Source organism: Micropterus salmoides, unplaced genomic scaffold (assembly GCF_014851395.1).
Source record: "Micropterus salmoides isolate LMB-PRFRI ecotype aquatic unplaced genomic scaffold, ASM1485139v1 Ms_hic_scaffold_15, whole genome shotgun sequence".
Taxonomy (NCBI): Eukaryota; Metazoa; Chordata; class Actinopteri; order Centrarchiformes; family Centrarchidae; genus Micropterus; species Micropterus salmoides.
Genome location: NW_024040596.1, coordinates 30,700,433 through 30,717,197, shown reverse-complemented (window position 1 = coordinate 30,717,197; position 16,765 = coordinate 30,700,433). Strand labels below are relative to the sequence as shown.

The 16,765-nt window shown below is 38.4% G+C and overlaps 1 pseudogene; it reads right to left on the bottom strand.

Moving 5' to 3' along the window:
- The window catches only part of LOC119903454, a 147,688-nt pseudogene that overhangs the window by 7,978 nt on the left and 122,945 nt on the right, over positions 1-16,765 (bottom strand).

Here is a 16,765-nt window from a genome sequence, read left to right as displayed (position 1 = left end):
TCAGTCTGCCGATACATCAGGACAATATTATCCCTCTTTTAAATTAAAAAGAGGATAAAATCAAAATGTATACGTACTGTGGGGCAATTTGCTTTCAAAATTAAACAAAAACGTTTTCCAGTGTTCTCTGTTTTCCTAACTTCACTCTTAACATGGGGTCTGACCGTAACTGGAAAACAACCAGTCACATAAGTAGACTCCTATGTAATGGAAACTACTACTCCAGAAAGTAATCCCTTAGTAATGCTCTAGCAACAAAGACGATTTCTAGGCCCAATTGAGTCAGCCAGCCATCTTGAGTTAATGTTCATTTCTAGAGATTGTGGGATTTCCGAAAATAAATCTCACACATATAAACACATAACTGCCTGCTAGCTCACTTTTGCTGTGACTGATGTCTGATGAAAAAAACAATTTTTCCATGGACAGATTCAGCTTCTACGTCCTTCACATGTATTTCTAAGCCGACTCACCAGCGCAGCTGATGTAGGAAGCCGTAAGGATAAACACAAATTTGCCAAAACGTCACATAAAGGCTGAACAGAGTTTCCAACACTCAACATTTCCAGTAAAAATTTCCAAAAGTCAAAATTTATTGAAAAAAAGAGAGATCTAATCTTTTCCAAAATAAATAAATGTTGACCAGTCAGGGTTCTTGGTCAGAAGTATTCTTGTATAATATCTGATCACACCTGTTGGACAATGTTGATATGATAGGACCACTGCTGTGTAGAAAAGGTTTGTTAACATGATCAAGCAGAATCAACTGAATAATGTGCAATTAATAAATACAACTTACTCCAGGGCTGTGATCTGGTCCTGAACATCAACAGTTCCCAGTCTCTGGTGAACCTCGTGCAGGATCCTCTGACCCTGGAAGCCGCTGCCTCGGCCATCCAACGAGCCACGATGACGCTGTCTGAGCTGACCAGCACGGAGTCCCAGCTGAGAGAGAAGCGGTCACTCACAGCCTGACCGCCAGGGGAGTTGTCTCTGTGCAAAGACAGTATGAGTTTAGTCCAAAGAAGCCCAAGGATTCTTCAACACCCCCAAATAAACCAAGAATAAATAAACATGGTTTCTCGCATGGAAAACACATTTCAGTGTTTCCCAACTTTTTTGGCTTTTGACCCCTTTAAACAAAACAATGTCTCCTTCCAGCCCATCGTCATTGGTTGCGTAGATCTACCAGCCGTAAGCCAGTTTAGCCCTTGATCACAGATCAGAGGGAATACTGAAAAAATAAGTATGACGGGTAAATCATGTTGAAATGTATAAATCATCACATGATACTTCCAATGTATCTTGCAACCCTGTTGGGAACCTCTGAAATAAGGCAGAAATTTTCAGCTTAGTTTCCAAGCATTTGTTTCTTAGTTTCTTCATTTAATATATTATTGACTGAATTATTCTGCGTTGTTAAAATGAGGCAATATAGCAGAAGTACTAATTAAAATAGCACATGTATTTGAAATGACGTACAGAATCAGTAAAAGTGGGTGCTCCTTTGTTTCATCCAAACGTATTGGGACAATTAACTCCAGACGAAGTGCTGCAAAACAACAACAGAATTTCAATATTTTAATATCAGGTCATTTGTACCCAAGAACACATTGTTTGCTTCATTTGTGCTAAGTCGCAGCTTAACATTTAGTCTAAAGTGCATTTGTCATTGGTCAGGTCAACACAGTAGCTAATTTAATGTATAGCATAGTAGGAAGTACAAGACAACTGCCTTATGGCTAGGACGTTTCTTAAAACCTATGTTCACGCAAGGATGTAATGTGAGTCAGTGAAATGAAGAGGCAGTCATGGGATCATTATTAGAGGTGTTAACTGTTGTGAACCAGTGAGGAAAAGGTAGGACAGCACTTTCAGTAGAGGATAAGTGAGCATATTACCTATCAGACCTGATAAAGAATTCAATAACTGAACATGAAGCCTATTAAATGAGTGTTAAAATGTCTTTAAGGCTACACTGCTAATGTAGTTGCCTTTGACTACTGCTGTATGTGCACTATGACCTGAATGAGGAAGAATCAGAAGGTTCTATGAAAATCCCACAAAACCCACAATAAACCTGAAATAAACATAGAGGTTCACATGCGTTCAACATATGATGACAGTGTTTCTGTGACAGTGTTTCATATGTATTATTTTGTCTCTAATAGTGAGCACAGATTAAAGAAAGGTAGCCATATGGTGAGTTGTCCCCTCTAATTGAAACAATGTACTGCTCCATTTCTGATTTCTAATCACCTCAAAGAGCTCTGCACCTGTTCGCTCACTTGTGTTTATCCTGAATTTACATGTCTGATATTCAGATCTTAGTGAGCCTGACTGTTCCATTGTTAGAAATGTAATATGCTGGAAACTATCACTCCTGTCCCCAGCAGTGCATTGAAAAGGTTACAGTTTGGCTTTTTGCAGTAACCATTTTTTATGCCATGTTAACGAGAAATACAGTTTTGTAATTTGGGTAGGGACGTAGAGAAACCTGATTTCCGCTGTTAGATTTCTCCCGGAGAAAACTGATTTCTTGCCATGGACTCTATATACATAACTGGGTTTCTAATTTGTAGAACAAAGATGTCAGACTGAGAAAGCCTTACCATGACTATAGATTGGCTGTCGGCTCAATCCAATGTGTGACTGACTGACACTTTAAGCATTTGATTATTTGTACATTCCAGCCGCATTTTGGGCCATCAGCCTCCAAACACACATATACAAACAAGACTTCAGGCCAGTTCATGGTATCCACATGCCTGCCGGGGTCTGCATGACAGTACACACTACAAGTGTACCGACAGCACATGAGCTAGAAAAGCCAACTGGATGCCTGTTTCATACCCTGTATGTGTGCATGTATGCCTATCCTACATCCTATTCTCGTTAAGTAGCTGCACACACCATTTTAATTTTATTACTTTTTTTATGTTGTTCAGCTAAATACAACAAAGGTGCTTGCTGTCAGTTGGTCGTCATCATGGTTTATAGTGCGTGTAATGTCGCATTCTGATAACCTAGCAACCACAATACTAACACGCTGATGTTGAGCAGATACAATGTTTGCTATGTTCACCATCTTAGTTAATCATGACAGCATGTCAATATGCTAATTAGCTCTAAACACAAAGTACAACTGAGGCTGATGGTCATCAACCAAAGTACAGATGATGTCAGTAATTTAAAAGTGGGATTACTTAAGAAATTACAATTCATCCCAAAGAGGACAAGGCTGTCTGCACTAGAGGTAACGCCAATCCATCAAATAGTTCATTAGTTGAGATATTTCAGTCCGGACCGAAATGGAGGACAGATCGACATTGTCATTTCTAGTTAAACGTTAAGGTCGGGAAAAAGCTAACCGGGAAAGTACAGTAACCAGGTTACTACAGTGCATCTCCTCTGAGAAACAGTGTGCATGAAAATGCACTGTATGTGAAAGGTTGTGCCTGAACTTTTAAAGTTAAATCTCACGTTGCTGCCTGACGACACATATATTATACTTCACACTAGATGTCACACCTCTTCTATCTGAAATCACACAGTGTGGCAGAATTATGCTGGCGTTATTTAGTTCAGTGTAAAAAAGTAAAGCCTGCGTAAAGACAGTTATTTGTATTACAGTTAAAAAGGGCTTGTGGTGAAGATAAAAAACTGTTGGTTGCTGTAAACATGGCAATAGTGGTAGTAATGATGACAACACAGACAATTCTTAAGGCCAAGTTAGAGAACAACAAATCCGTATTACAAAACAAGTTTTGCACACAGTTGTGCACAAAGGTGATGCAATGTTTTACCCATGTTGTTGATTTGTACAGTTCTTCTTTCCCACTTGGGTATTGTCCTGTTTATCAGTGCATCTCTTAATACTGTGTTCCTTTCCAGAGTTGTTTTCTCTATTAGATGACAGGGCAAGAAGGAGAATTAATTTAGAGACAAGAAAACTCAAGATAACAAGATAAAATCCACTATAATTAATTCATTTCATTGTCCTGCTTGGCTATAAACTATTGAGAGTTTCAAAACCCTGTTCACATACAGTGCTAAGAAAAACAGAGTGAGCCATTTGGAATTTTTCCATATATTTGCAGTATTACGGTCATATAAGTTAAAACAATGAACAAACACAATCCAACATTATAGTATTGTACTTGTCAACATAGGATACAGTTTGGAGGCGTGGGTTAGAGCTACCGTGCAACCTTTTGTGTTAGGGTTAAGGTCAGACACGTTATTTACAAATGGAGGCAATTGAGAACTGTCATAAATCTCCCTAGAAGTGGCCACCCAGCCAAGGTGGGCACCTTGAAGAATGCCATCCATGGCAAAAAAGAAGTCATTGGAACAGGCAAACATATGTGTTCATGAGTCCACCATGAGACACCACGGAGGAGGTCATTGCTTTCCAACAAAACATTCCTGCATGCCTGATATATGCCAAAGAGCATCTGGACACTACACAACATTACTGAGAGAATGCTTTGTGGATGGATGAGACTAAAGTGGAGTTGTGTGGGAAGAAAACACAGCATCTGCAATATAATCATAAAAACATCATCCCACTGTTGAAGTACAGTGAAGAGAGCGTTAGAATTTGGGGCTGCTTTGCTGCCTCAGAGTCTGAAATACTTGCAATTCAAAAGTTTACCAAGACATCTTACAAGAAAATCTCAGGGTGTCAGCCCACCAGCTGAACTCACTAGAGGTCGGGTCCTGCAACAGGACAATGATACGAAACGCTGAAGTAAATCTACCTCTGAATGGCTCCTTAAAAAGAAAATCCTTTTGGAGTGGCTCAGTGGAAGCCCAGACCTTAACCCGATAGAAATGCTGTGGAGAGACCTCAAGCGAGCCAGTCACAGCAGACATCCAAAGAACCTAGTGGGACTAACAGTTTTGCAAGGAGGAATGGCACAACAGATCTTCTAAAAGGTGTGCAGGTCTGATCCGCAGCTACCGGAAGCGTTTGACTGAGGTCATTGATGCCAAAGGAGGTTCCATCAGATTCACTTACCTTTTCCACCAGCGCCAATATTTATTGGGTGTGTTCAGTAAATACCTGAGAAATGCTAATTGTTTCTGTTTTGTTAGCTTATGCCTATTGTGTTTGTCAATATTTTATCACCAAATGAGGCAGAAAACCAGGTAATTCCAAAGGGTTCACTGCATTTCTTTTGCACATTATCAAACACACAATAGTCACATTCAAACCGGTGACCCTCCATTTCCCAAGCCAAGCCCCCACTGACTGAGCTACTGCCACCCCAATAATAATAATAATCAACATCTCTCAATCTGTGAGCCTGTAGGAGCGGAGGAAGATAATCATTTATCTACCGCAGAGTGCCAGAAGCGGCTCTGAGTGCCTTTGATATACACTCAACAACATTTCAAGCACTTAACGGGTTAACATTAACTGCATACTCATATCCAGTTTTCTACAGTCATGAGTAATCCTCCATTGTTGAATTTTGGCTTAATAACTCTTAGTGGCTTAATCTCCAAAAATGTGTTGATCGATTAATGCACTTTTCAGACGCTGGAGGCACACAAGAAAAACTTCTACCCAAATATGATGAATACATATACCTGATGCAATTGAGTGAAAGAGTCTGAATACTAAATTGGTACAAGTTTGCCAGTGCCAGAGTACTTACTGCTCATATCACTTAGTTTGTGAAGAGTAGTTTGGGGTATTCCAGGACCTGGGAACAAAATAGTTTAGGTCAGGAAAGGCAACTTTATTTTTAATATAATGAAGCTCAGCGTAAGTTCAAGTAGACAATCTTTATGCCCCATTTATTTAAATAAATATAAAGAAAATATAACAGTTATAAAAGATAAAAGGTTAAAGTTTAGTAAACAGATCTTTTTAAAAACAGATCTCAATCAAATAAAAAGCAGTCTTTGATATAAGTAATACTTTGATCGTAGCTGTCTGAAAGCTTTTTTAGTAAAGTTTAGAAAAGCTCATTGCAGGAGTATTGCCTACAAGAGAGTAAAGTTGGGGTTTATTTTAAATCTTGTTTCTTGCTGTTGATGTGGTAATAGGCTGACAAGTCACTGTAAGTTTTTACTCTCTCCTATGTGAGTTACATACAGCAGACTCACACTCTTCTACTGAAAATATTTAATTAAAGTAAATATTCAAGTGTGTAGTAGCTGTTTGAAATGTTTCAACTCGCAATATTAAATAAATGTGATCCACTGACTCAGCTCAGCAAACCTTAAGATTCATTTAATAATGAGGTAACCTTTCTGGGAACATTTTAGAACCATGAGTGTGTGAACTGGCAGTGAACCAAGCTTTGGCAAATAAAAAAAAGAGCTATTAAGTGATGTGAATTGATTTGGAAATCAACCGATAACATGTGATTTCATGTTGTCATACATGGCAACCTTGCTACGAACCACTCAGTGCTGATATTGCTGTTGTGGTCATAATTCGGTGTTACCTCTACAGTTGAGAAGAACGTGTTGATAGTTCGGGCTGAGGACAGCGTCGTAGTAGGTGCACTTTGATTTGATAAGGGAGCATGTGAGGCATTCTCTATTGAATGGATCCACAGTGGAGACTCTGTTTGGGGACAAGAACAAAGGTGTGTGAGGTCAAAAGAAGTTGATTTGAGAGGATTTGCAACTTATAATAAAACAAATACAATGGAAAGTGTGCCAAAATAAAATGCAGTCAGCAACAATGTGGTTTAACTCATGATGTGTGTTTTAGATCAACATGTTTTTATGTGTGTATGTAATTTGCTGAGATGTAAAAAGTGATGTGTCAATAAAAACGATGTAAATACATCATCATACATGGAATTGGATAGACAAGAAAAATGGTGGTAAACAAAGACATCAGATCTGTTCGGGGTGATGAGGAGACTGTAACCTTTGTCACATTAATACATAAAACAAACTGAAATGTCATGTTTTCCACATGGTTATCCACTGGTTGAGATTTAGCAGGTGCGGATTTTATTATGTCAACTCATTATGCCCTCCTCTTCTACAATGGTTTAATGGCAGAATTGCACCACCAACTGTTTATCTCAATGAACCAACTAATATTTACATAACAGCAGTGGATGGAAACGTGTATACATTTGCATTTTCATTTCACTGATTTTCTGGAAGTTCATTTAAAATACGAGTTACATTTGCATGGAAACTTAACTACAGAGCAGCATTTCTCACTTGTGTGAATATAGCCATTAAATATGTTAATATGGCCAATAATACACCATTGACACATAAGGCTTCACTGAAAGATAAAGTACTTTTTATTTGTCTCACAAGATTTGGAATCTTTGATGCTCATTCATTTTCTTGCCATGACTGAGAAGAGAAGATTGATACCACTTATTTCTGTACACTACATGTGATGCCAGCGACTTCTCATCAACATCTCATTTGTTTAATCCATACACAAGCGAAGTGTAAAAACAAGTCATGGTTATACGAGGGGGCGGGCGGGTTATGTGCCCAACTATTTCTTGGCCGGCTGCAGCGGCTTCCTTGGCATTTTTACAGATTAAATAGAGAATATAAAACCTGCTTTACTGAGCTGAAGCACTGGTAGGTGGATTTTTTTACCTTCCCACAGAGCCAGGTTAGCTGTTTCCAGTGTTTATGCAGAACTAAGATAAACGTCTTTTCACTCTTGCTCATATTTACTATACAGACACAGGAGTATTATTGATCTGACTCGAGCTCTTGGCAAGACAGCAAACAAGCATATTTCCCAAAACGTCAAACTATTCCTTAATGAATGATGGTGACTTCTCTACTTCTATAAAAGTGAAATTGCTATGGTACCTGTACAATTGCTGTTGTGTTGAGCCTTCCTCTGTACTAAGGAAATAACTAAAAAAACACAAAACAACCCTGTTATTTGAGATTTCAATTGTGTATCACATGTATCACATTGTATGGTACCTAAGATTGTATGGTGTCAGTGTCTCATGCTTACACTGAGTTTGTGCTCTCAACATAGGCCATAATTTGAGAGACTTCCCAGCTTCCTGAGGTCAGGTGGCGGAGGCTGACCTCTTGACCCTCAGACTTATGAGCACGAGAAAGAATAAAACACAACAGAGCTGAGAAAGCATGTTAACATGACCTCACATGCCCCACATGGTCTTAAAGGGGTGCAAACAATCTAAAACTTTTGTTTCACTTATTATCTTTACAGAACCTGAATTAATCTGGCACAGAAGCCAGTGCCTCCGGTGCGTCTACTGTACAACCCTCTCTGTAATTTATTCATGTGAATGTATTCGTAATTCTCTGGTGTTTCAGGAAATGAAGTTAGAATATAATTTAAAAAGATGAGACTTAAAAAAGGGAATCATATGACCAGCATGAATAATTGGAGGCCCTTAGGACAGATAAGGGGACAGAATACACATACAGAAGAAGTTTAATTTAAAGAGAGAAAGCCCCTAACTAAATGGATTCATTTTATTAAAAGTTTGTAATAGTTTTACTTGGTTGGAGACCATGGTGATATGGTTGAATGTCCCACGGCCGCCATGTTTTAAAGGCATAATGATAAAGAATGTTGTACAATCCTTGGAAAATACGGGCTCCTCATTCTGAGAAAAGAGACAAAAAACAGACAGACACTGCCATTAATATCTGTTGCCATGTACAACACCAAGCACTTAGCACAGGAAGAAATGGATTCACAAAATTTGCATTCACTGGATTGATAAGTCATTTCCTATGTTTCCAGTGAGACAGAGCCGCAACGCAATCCTTGTGGGCACTTGCGCCCCTTCACTTGCCACTGACAGGCTCAGATTGTTATTACAAGTGTCTGACAACATTGTAGAAAGGATCCCTACAGAGAAGACCTTTTTTAAAGAGTAAGATTCTTTAATCAGAAACAGTCGCTAATTCGTCCCTTTGCCAAAGCCACCAAACCCCCTTGACAAAGGGTTTGCAGCTGCTGACTGCAGTGCACTCATTCAACATTGGACCAATTTAAAAAAATGTTGTCTCTATTAGTCAGTTAGAATATAGAAGTTAAAATATAGAGAAATAATATCCAGGTTGAAAAACTTTAAGTTCAAAAAGGAAAAAGGTTATTTTCTAGCTTTGGTGGTCGGCATTTATTTGAAAAAGGCCTTTATTACAGACTTCTTTGTAGGCCTATTATGCCTATTAACCCTTTCTTTGATGAGCAGAGTGTGATTAAATGTTTTAAACGTTGCAGACCAAGGAAAAGCCCAGGTCCTGATAATATAAGCAGTCGTCTGCTTATAGTGTGCACAGAGCAGCTAGCTCCTATTTTTAATTATATTTTCCAACCGTCACTTACACAGCAGAGAGTACCATGTCTATTGTGGTGCCTGTTGCCAAGGGAAACCACCCCCAAGTCCATAACGAGTTTAGGGCTGTGGCCCTAACTTACTTGGTAATGAAGTCATTCGAAAAACTCGTCAAAAAACAGCTCTTAATTAAAACTGAGTGCTTTCTTGACCCTTTTCAGTTTGCCTACAGGATGAAGAGGGAGTGCAAGATGCTACCATCACCCTCCTCAATCTACTATATAAACACCTAGAAGGTAACGGGAACCATGCTAGAATTATTTTTGTTTACTTCTCATCAGCATTCAGTAGTATCCAACCTCATATGCTAGTTGAGAAACTAGTTAATAATTTTAAGGTGGATTTTGCAGGCTGGGTCCTCGATTTTCTCACTAACAGAAGACAGTGTGCAGGGTGAACGATAAAATTGAAATCATCCACCAGCTGTCCTCAGGGGTGTGTTCTTTCTCCTCTCCTGTATATTCTATACACAAATGACTGCCAAAGCCATTATTACAACAGACACATTATTAAGTTTGCTGATGACTCAGCCTTCTCAGCGATGATGAAACTGGTCATGGTTTAGTTGTTAACGATTTTGTTTCCTGGTGTGATCAAAATTTCTTACAACTTAATGTTTCCAAAACAAAAGACGTGTGTATACATTTCAGACCACCCAGAATAGTGTTGTCAAAGGACAGGCAGTGGACATGGTCACTAATTATAAATATTTGGGCACTATGATTGATAATTACCTGAAATTTGACCTATGCAAAAAGGGCCAGCAACGCCTTTCTTGTTAAGGGAAACTCGTTAAATTTCATATTGACAAGACTCTAATGTCTCCATTCTATAGAGCTTTCATTGAATCTGTCATTTCATTTCCCATCATCTGCTGGTATGGTAACCTTGGTATCAAATGCAAATAGCAGAAGGAGGTAACCACTTGCGGGCAACTACTGTATGTATCGGTTTTTGGAATGTTTTATTGGAACTGAGATATATCCTATCTGTGGTATTTTATCTGCAGGGTTATATCTTATCTAGGTTTCGCAAAATATCATATCGTAGTGTGGGATAATTGTTGTAGTACAAAATGTTAGCGGTGTGATAGGCGTACATATATTTTATAGTTGTCAATGCCTTTGTTTTTTAGTTAGGACAACCAACGTTGCATTGGTGTAAGGAATCTGGTGTATAGGCTCACTCTTGTGTGTATGTGTGTTTCTATATTATATTGTATGTCATATATTCCTTTATTTTTGTGTTGTGTTAATATGCCTGCTGCAGCACAAATTGCCCATTTGGGACAAATAATAAATGATTTCTTGATTGATTGACCTATATGTCTAATTTCTTCTATTAACAAGTAAAATGTTCACTTTTTTCTGAATTAGTACACGTTTAAATTGCTGTTGATATTGTTTAGTGCTTAAGTAAACTTAGTTATCTGTGTTTACTTGATGTTTAAAAGAAATCAGTACAATACACATTTTTCTATAGCACTAATTAAATCAGTACAACAGCAGTTATGTTTTACTCACAACTCTACTGTTCTGAGTTCTCCTCTTGAAAATCACTGCTACTTTGCTACCCTAAGTGAAATTCACAATGTTTCACATTAAAAGCAGCTCAGAGTTCAAAATTTGTCCCTTTGTTGTTGGGATTTGAATCAAACCATTTTCTTTTCCTTTTCACTGACAGAAGCAAAACAGAGCTAAAAACAAACCCAACAAAGTGTAAGTAGTTGGAAAAAGTTAGTGAATAAATATTTCCCTACTTCTTTAAAAACAGTAACTCATAGCAACAGCAACATGTTGTTGTACTGAATTAGTGCTGTGGAAAAAAAACATGATGCTGAATTTACCATGTGAGCCTGTGTGGTTCTAAGTAATTCCAACCCCCTTCAATGTTTTTTTTTGCATGCTCTTTATTAGTAACTGTCCTGTTTTTTGTGGCGGTCATTTGAGATTTGGCTGTATGACCAGCTCTCATGTGAAAATTAACATGTTCCTTTAACAAGTTACTGATAGGCTTATAAATGAGCTTATCAAAGATAATGAAGGCTTTCTGGAGTGATGCACTCACCTGACCATCAAGCCACTTCTCTGATGTCATCACATGCTTCTGAAGTGGAAAGATCAATTCAGTACATAACACTTCTGTCAATTCACTGTGGATTTTAGAAGACTAAATTAACAGCAACTTTCTTACCTTTGTGCAGGCACCTGTTGTGACATCACACAGAGAAAGAATTGACACGTTTTGAGCGCGATTCACCCAACGCACACTCAGCCTCTCCTGGTTCACCCATTTCACCATGGTGATGTAGTACTCACTAAGGGCAACCAATACAGGAAGTGGTGAGCAAATAACTAACATAAGCAACCTGGAATTAATAAGATGCTATTATTATTATTTCAAATTTATAGCATACATCTTTTCAAAACTGTTAGGAGCTCTCAGTTCAGTTGTTAGGGAGCTGCCATCTAGAGTGACGACATAGAGTGTGACGGTGGGATTGATTTGTCCCATCTAGAATGAAAACAAATGTACAATTACATTCACAGATTCTAATCAAATGGTTGTAATATCCGTGATGCACTACATGCACTGTAGCAATAACAATAAGCACAGAGCAACACGCTCCACTCTATTTTTATACGCTGTCAAAATGAACAATGCCAGTAGGACTTTAACAAAGAATATAATGACAATATGGAACAAGTAGAGAACAAACTGTGTTGCTGTTTGCTGTGCAGGCCTGGGGGCAAGTCAGTTGATTTCCTTTGCTTAAGCCTTCCTCAAAAATAGAGCTCATTAGTCTACATGACATGGGAAATCTCAAAAATACAGCATAACCTATCACAAAGATGACAGCATCTACGATACGTTGCGCTCACTTCTTTTTACTGGTTATCATACGTTTCTTCATCAATCTTTCACTTTCTGCTCTTTTGGAGGTACTTCTTGGAATAGCACTATTCTGTTCTACGCACGCCACTGTGGCGTATTACATGGCAGGTAAGCAGTCTGATGGATCAGACACATCTGAATCCTGCTATCACTCATGCTAAATCCACCTTAATTTACAAGTTGCATTGCACCCTGACCTTTAAAAACAAAACAGATATCGACACTGGCCTTAAAATCCAGTATGGACCAGACTGTAGTATGGCATAGTTTGTCACAGTAATTAGGTATTTGTCTAAGCGCAGACACATGATCACCAGAGGCCCCACGATACGATATTACGGCAGTACTTATGTCACAATACGATGTTATTGCGATTTTAAACATATTGCGATATTTTGCAATTTATTACCTTATTTCCAACTGTCCCCAAAGGAAAACAAAGTAAAATTCTCATGTACAAAGATCGATAGCTGATGTCCGTGTATGGATACAATATTGCCACAGAAATGATCATGATACTATGCTGTATCGATTTTTTCCCCCATCCCTACATGATACCCATGAAGAATATTGTCTAGGGTTTTACTTTTACTGTGTATTGACCCACAAGGAGATAACCACGCACACTTATCCCCAAGTGACTGAAGTAGACATATGACTGTCAGACTGCAGTGTTCTCATGGACAAAAGGAGAACCCAATTAAATTTCTGCTTCATTTAGTCCCACAGTATTATAACACTGACCCCACTCAAGGATATAAGCAACAGTCTGAGTGTGTGTGTGTGTAAAACAATTGTTACACCCTGTATAAAAAAGGCTAAGATTAAGTGTAGCGCTTCATTAATTAGATGTCTGTCTGTCCATCGTCTGTGGGTCTGAACCGACAAATGAGATTGCCCTCTACCTTATGACCCCCATTCCACCAGTTTTCCACAAATCATCTCCCATCTAAGATGCATTTGATACACTAAACACCCGCATCAAAGGTTGGAAGGTGTGTTAACTTGCCTTACTAAATCATATCCCTCTCCTATCCCACCCAGTGCCACAGATCCCTACAGTCATCCATCTTCAAAGGAAGCAAGTCACTGTAACATGAATTCAACGAGAAAAGGATTGACTAACCTTCATGGATAAGCTAAAGCAGAGAGTCTGCAGTTGTATTATTCATAACGCTGGTTTGATACAATAAAGTTGCAATGCAAGGAGGTACGTCCCCTTGCAGATTATTGCAGAGGCAGGTTGGAAGGGTTGTTGTGCAGTATAAAGTAAGATAAATGACATCATGATCAGTCAGATTTCAACTGCAGCTAATTATTTAGATCTAGCCCTAGATGTTGCCCTAGAAAGATTTGCATATTTCTTTGAAATATATAAATCTGTATGAAATCTCTTGTAAAAGAAGGTCCCATTAACTGGAATACTAGGTTCCAACAACATATCAATACCCCAAATCAACGCAGCAATGTCATGTGGTATGACCACCTAATTAATTGAAATTATGGAAATAGAGGCATTATCCATGCCAGTTGGGCTTATTGTATTCTAACGTCCACCTTTGGATAAGGGTACTCCTTCCCCCTGGGGTAGAGAGAGCCTGTGAAGCGGGGCAGGAGCATGTTAGGAACCAGGGAATCGTTGATGGTGAGGTAGGCCAGTCTGGAGCCATCAGGAGACCACCAGTGGGCCACCGGTGTGTGCAACACCTCCTCTGGAAGAAAAGGCAAATCAGACAATCTGACCGAGGGAGTGGGGCTCAGGACTCCGTGCTTATTATTGACACAATCTTCCCTGTTTATGCTCCTCATTTTGTTCAGTGTATTCAGTTTTCATCAAACATATATTATTAGTCAAGAAGTAAATTGATGGCAGGTTAAATAATAGTCCAAATGAACGAATGACTGGACTGTGTGATGTGCTCGATGTGCCTTAACTCATTTTAAGGACGAAAAACAAACAGGTGGAAACATAACACATACAGAGCCTAACATACATCAACCACATTGCAACATTAAAAGTGTAAGGGAATTTTAAGGTAATTATTACACTGATGCAAATTCCATGTAGACTCACAAAAGAGGTGTTGGATTTATCATTCTTTGTTCTCACCAGCAGAAAACACAATAGACCATGCACACTGTGCACATGTACCGTAAAATTATTTACCTTCGCCACAGGCCTACAAAACATCTAGATTTACATTGTGAAAATAATAAGCCTTACACACGTAATACATTTAGGCCTATATGTGAAATAATGCGATCTTCAGCTAGAGGAATGCCAGGTTCTATAGCTAGCATTTGATCCATTGTACCGGGTTTCTGCAGCCTCTCTCTTACCCTCATACAGCCAGTCTGTGATGCCATTGAAGATGATCCCCTCCTGTCCAGAAGACGTGAGCCTCCAGGAGCTGCTGTGAACATCCGTTTGGTAGTAAATGTTGTTTTCAAATATATATATCTGTGGGATAGATAGCACAAGGGTCTTAATTTGAAAACAATGCCACAAACGGTGCAATACAAAACACACCTAAGCATTTCCACACATTATTGTAAGAAAAAATGCGATGGATAGGAAACACACAGTGTGGTAATATCAGCTTGGTGTCATATTTCCACTGGGTTTGATTCATTTAGTCAAGAATGCATTTAAAGATGTTACACAGACATGTTAAGTCTTTGCATTCCTGTCACCTTTTATGCATTAGTCTTGAAGTTACAGCACAGCACACAAGAACTGACGCAATAGAACATCTCTGCTGAACAAACCGAGTACTGAACTGATCTCACTCGGACAACATTTTCAATGAGTGGCTCATCTCTTGAGTGGCTCATGAGTAATAATACTACTTTGTCATTAGCGGTGTGACACACTGCTGCAGGGCTTCCTGGAGAACAGGTTCCACTGAGGGCAGGCAGAAAGACAGAGGAAACGAGATAAATATGCTATCAAACGGTTAATTACTTTCCTTGTCTGCACTGGTGAAAATAATGGACTTATTATTCTGTGCACAATACTGTGGAGGCATTACTCACACAGAGAGCATTGGTCACCACAACATGTCATCCAGCCACAGCTTGATTAGTGTAACTGTTTAGTTTAAAGAGAGTCTTTCCTCTTAAGTCAAAAATAGCCTTTGATTAGCCTTTACCTCAGAGCAGAGAGGATTCTATGAGCGCAATTTATTATGCATGATACTAAAATCTGAATGAAAAGAAAAAATTAAATTTGAACGCAATTGTTTAGGGCTGCAGCTATCATCATTATCAATTCATCTGCTGATTACTTTCTTGATTATTGGATTCATTGTTCAGTCAAGAAATCTACATTACAGTTTCCCGAATGCCAAGTTAACATAGCTAAATGCTAGTTATCCCAACCAGCAATTCAATTATATTAAATTAGAATTATATTTAAAAAATGAGAAAAGCTGTCACATTGGAGGAGCCTAAACCTTCTAATTGTTGACATTTTTCCTTGACTTCCTGAATATCAAAGTTGTTGCTGAGAAATGTTCTGTCGATCGACTAACTGATAAATCAATTCATTTGAGCTCTACAATTGTACCTTGACTAAACACCACAGTTTTGATATTCATGATGGGACTACACAAATCCCTATAATAATCTCATAGCCTCCAGCTATATAACAAATCGCATTTAGCATTAGTAGAGCATTTTTGCTGTGTCATTTTTGCATTTTCACACATTGAGGCTCTCTAATATCCAAACATGGGATTTTATCACAGAATAACTTCTTACATGAATGTTATACATGTTTTAGCTTAACATAGTGCTGCAGAGAAACTGTGATACTTGTTGAGAATAAGACAAGCAGGATTATGGGCCAGAATAAACTGTGCTCGCATCTGTTAAGGAGGAGACATTTGTCGTATTTGCAATATGAATTTCTTGGTGAAATAGCCCACTGTAGAAGAGACTAAATGAGATATAGCTCAGTAGATGTTAAGTTGTATTTGGGTTACTACGCTGTTTTTTACTTTACTGACTTGCTTGGATAATTAAAGGGAAATCTTAAGCAAAAAACTTTATTCATAAGAACTGAATAGCTTAGGGTGACCATATTTTGAGGACAGTGGGGGCAGGAGGCAGACAGATACCCACAGTGGGTGGAATGCAGGGGGTGGGGGGATTGGCTACTGCAGAGGCTCTATCCACCTGGAGGAGTAACTACTGTAAATTAGTGTACTAGTACAATATTATAACATTAAATAAAATGACAATAAAAACTTTAATGTTAGCATAATACTAATATATTTAGAGATTAGGGTCAATATTATATATATATTAGTTTTATTTATTATATATTATACTTTCATACAGTAGTGTCACATACTTTAGCTTACCACCTATATAATATTAATTACAGTTACAGCAGTTTCATTATGGTATGTTGTTCTCATACATTAAATCCTTGTGCAAGAAAAATGTCTCCATGGTAGTTAGTCTCTAATTAGTGTTAACGAGCTAACTTGTCAATAATAAGAACCATTCATGCAGAACGAGTT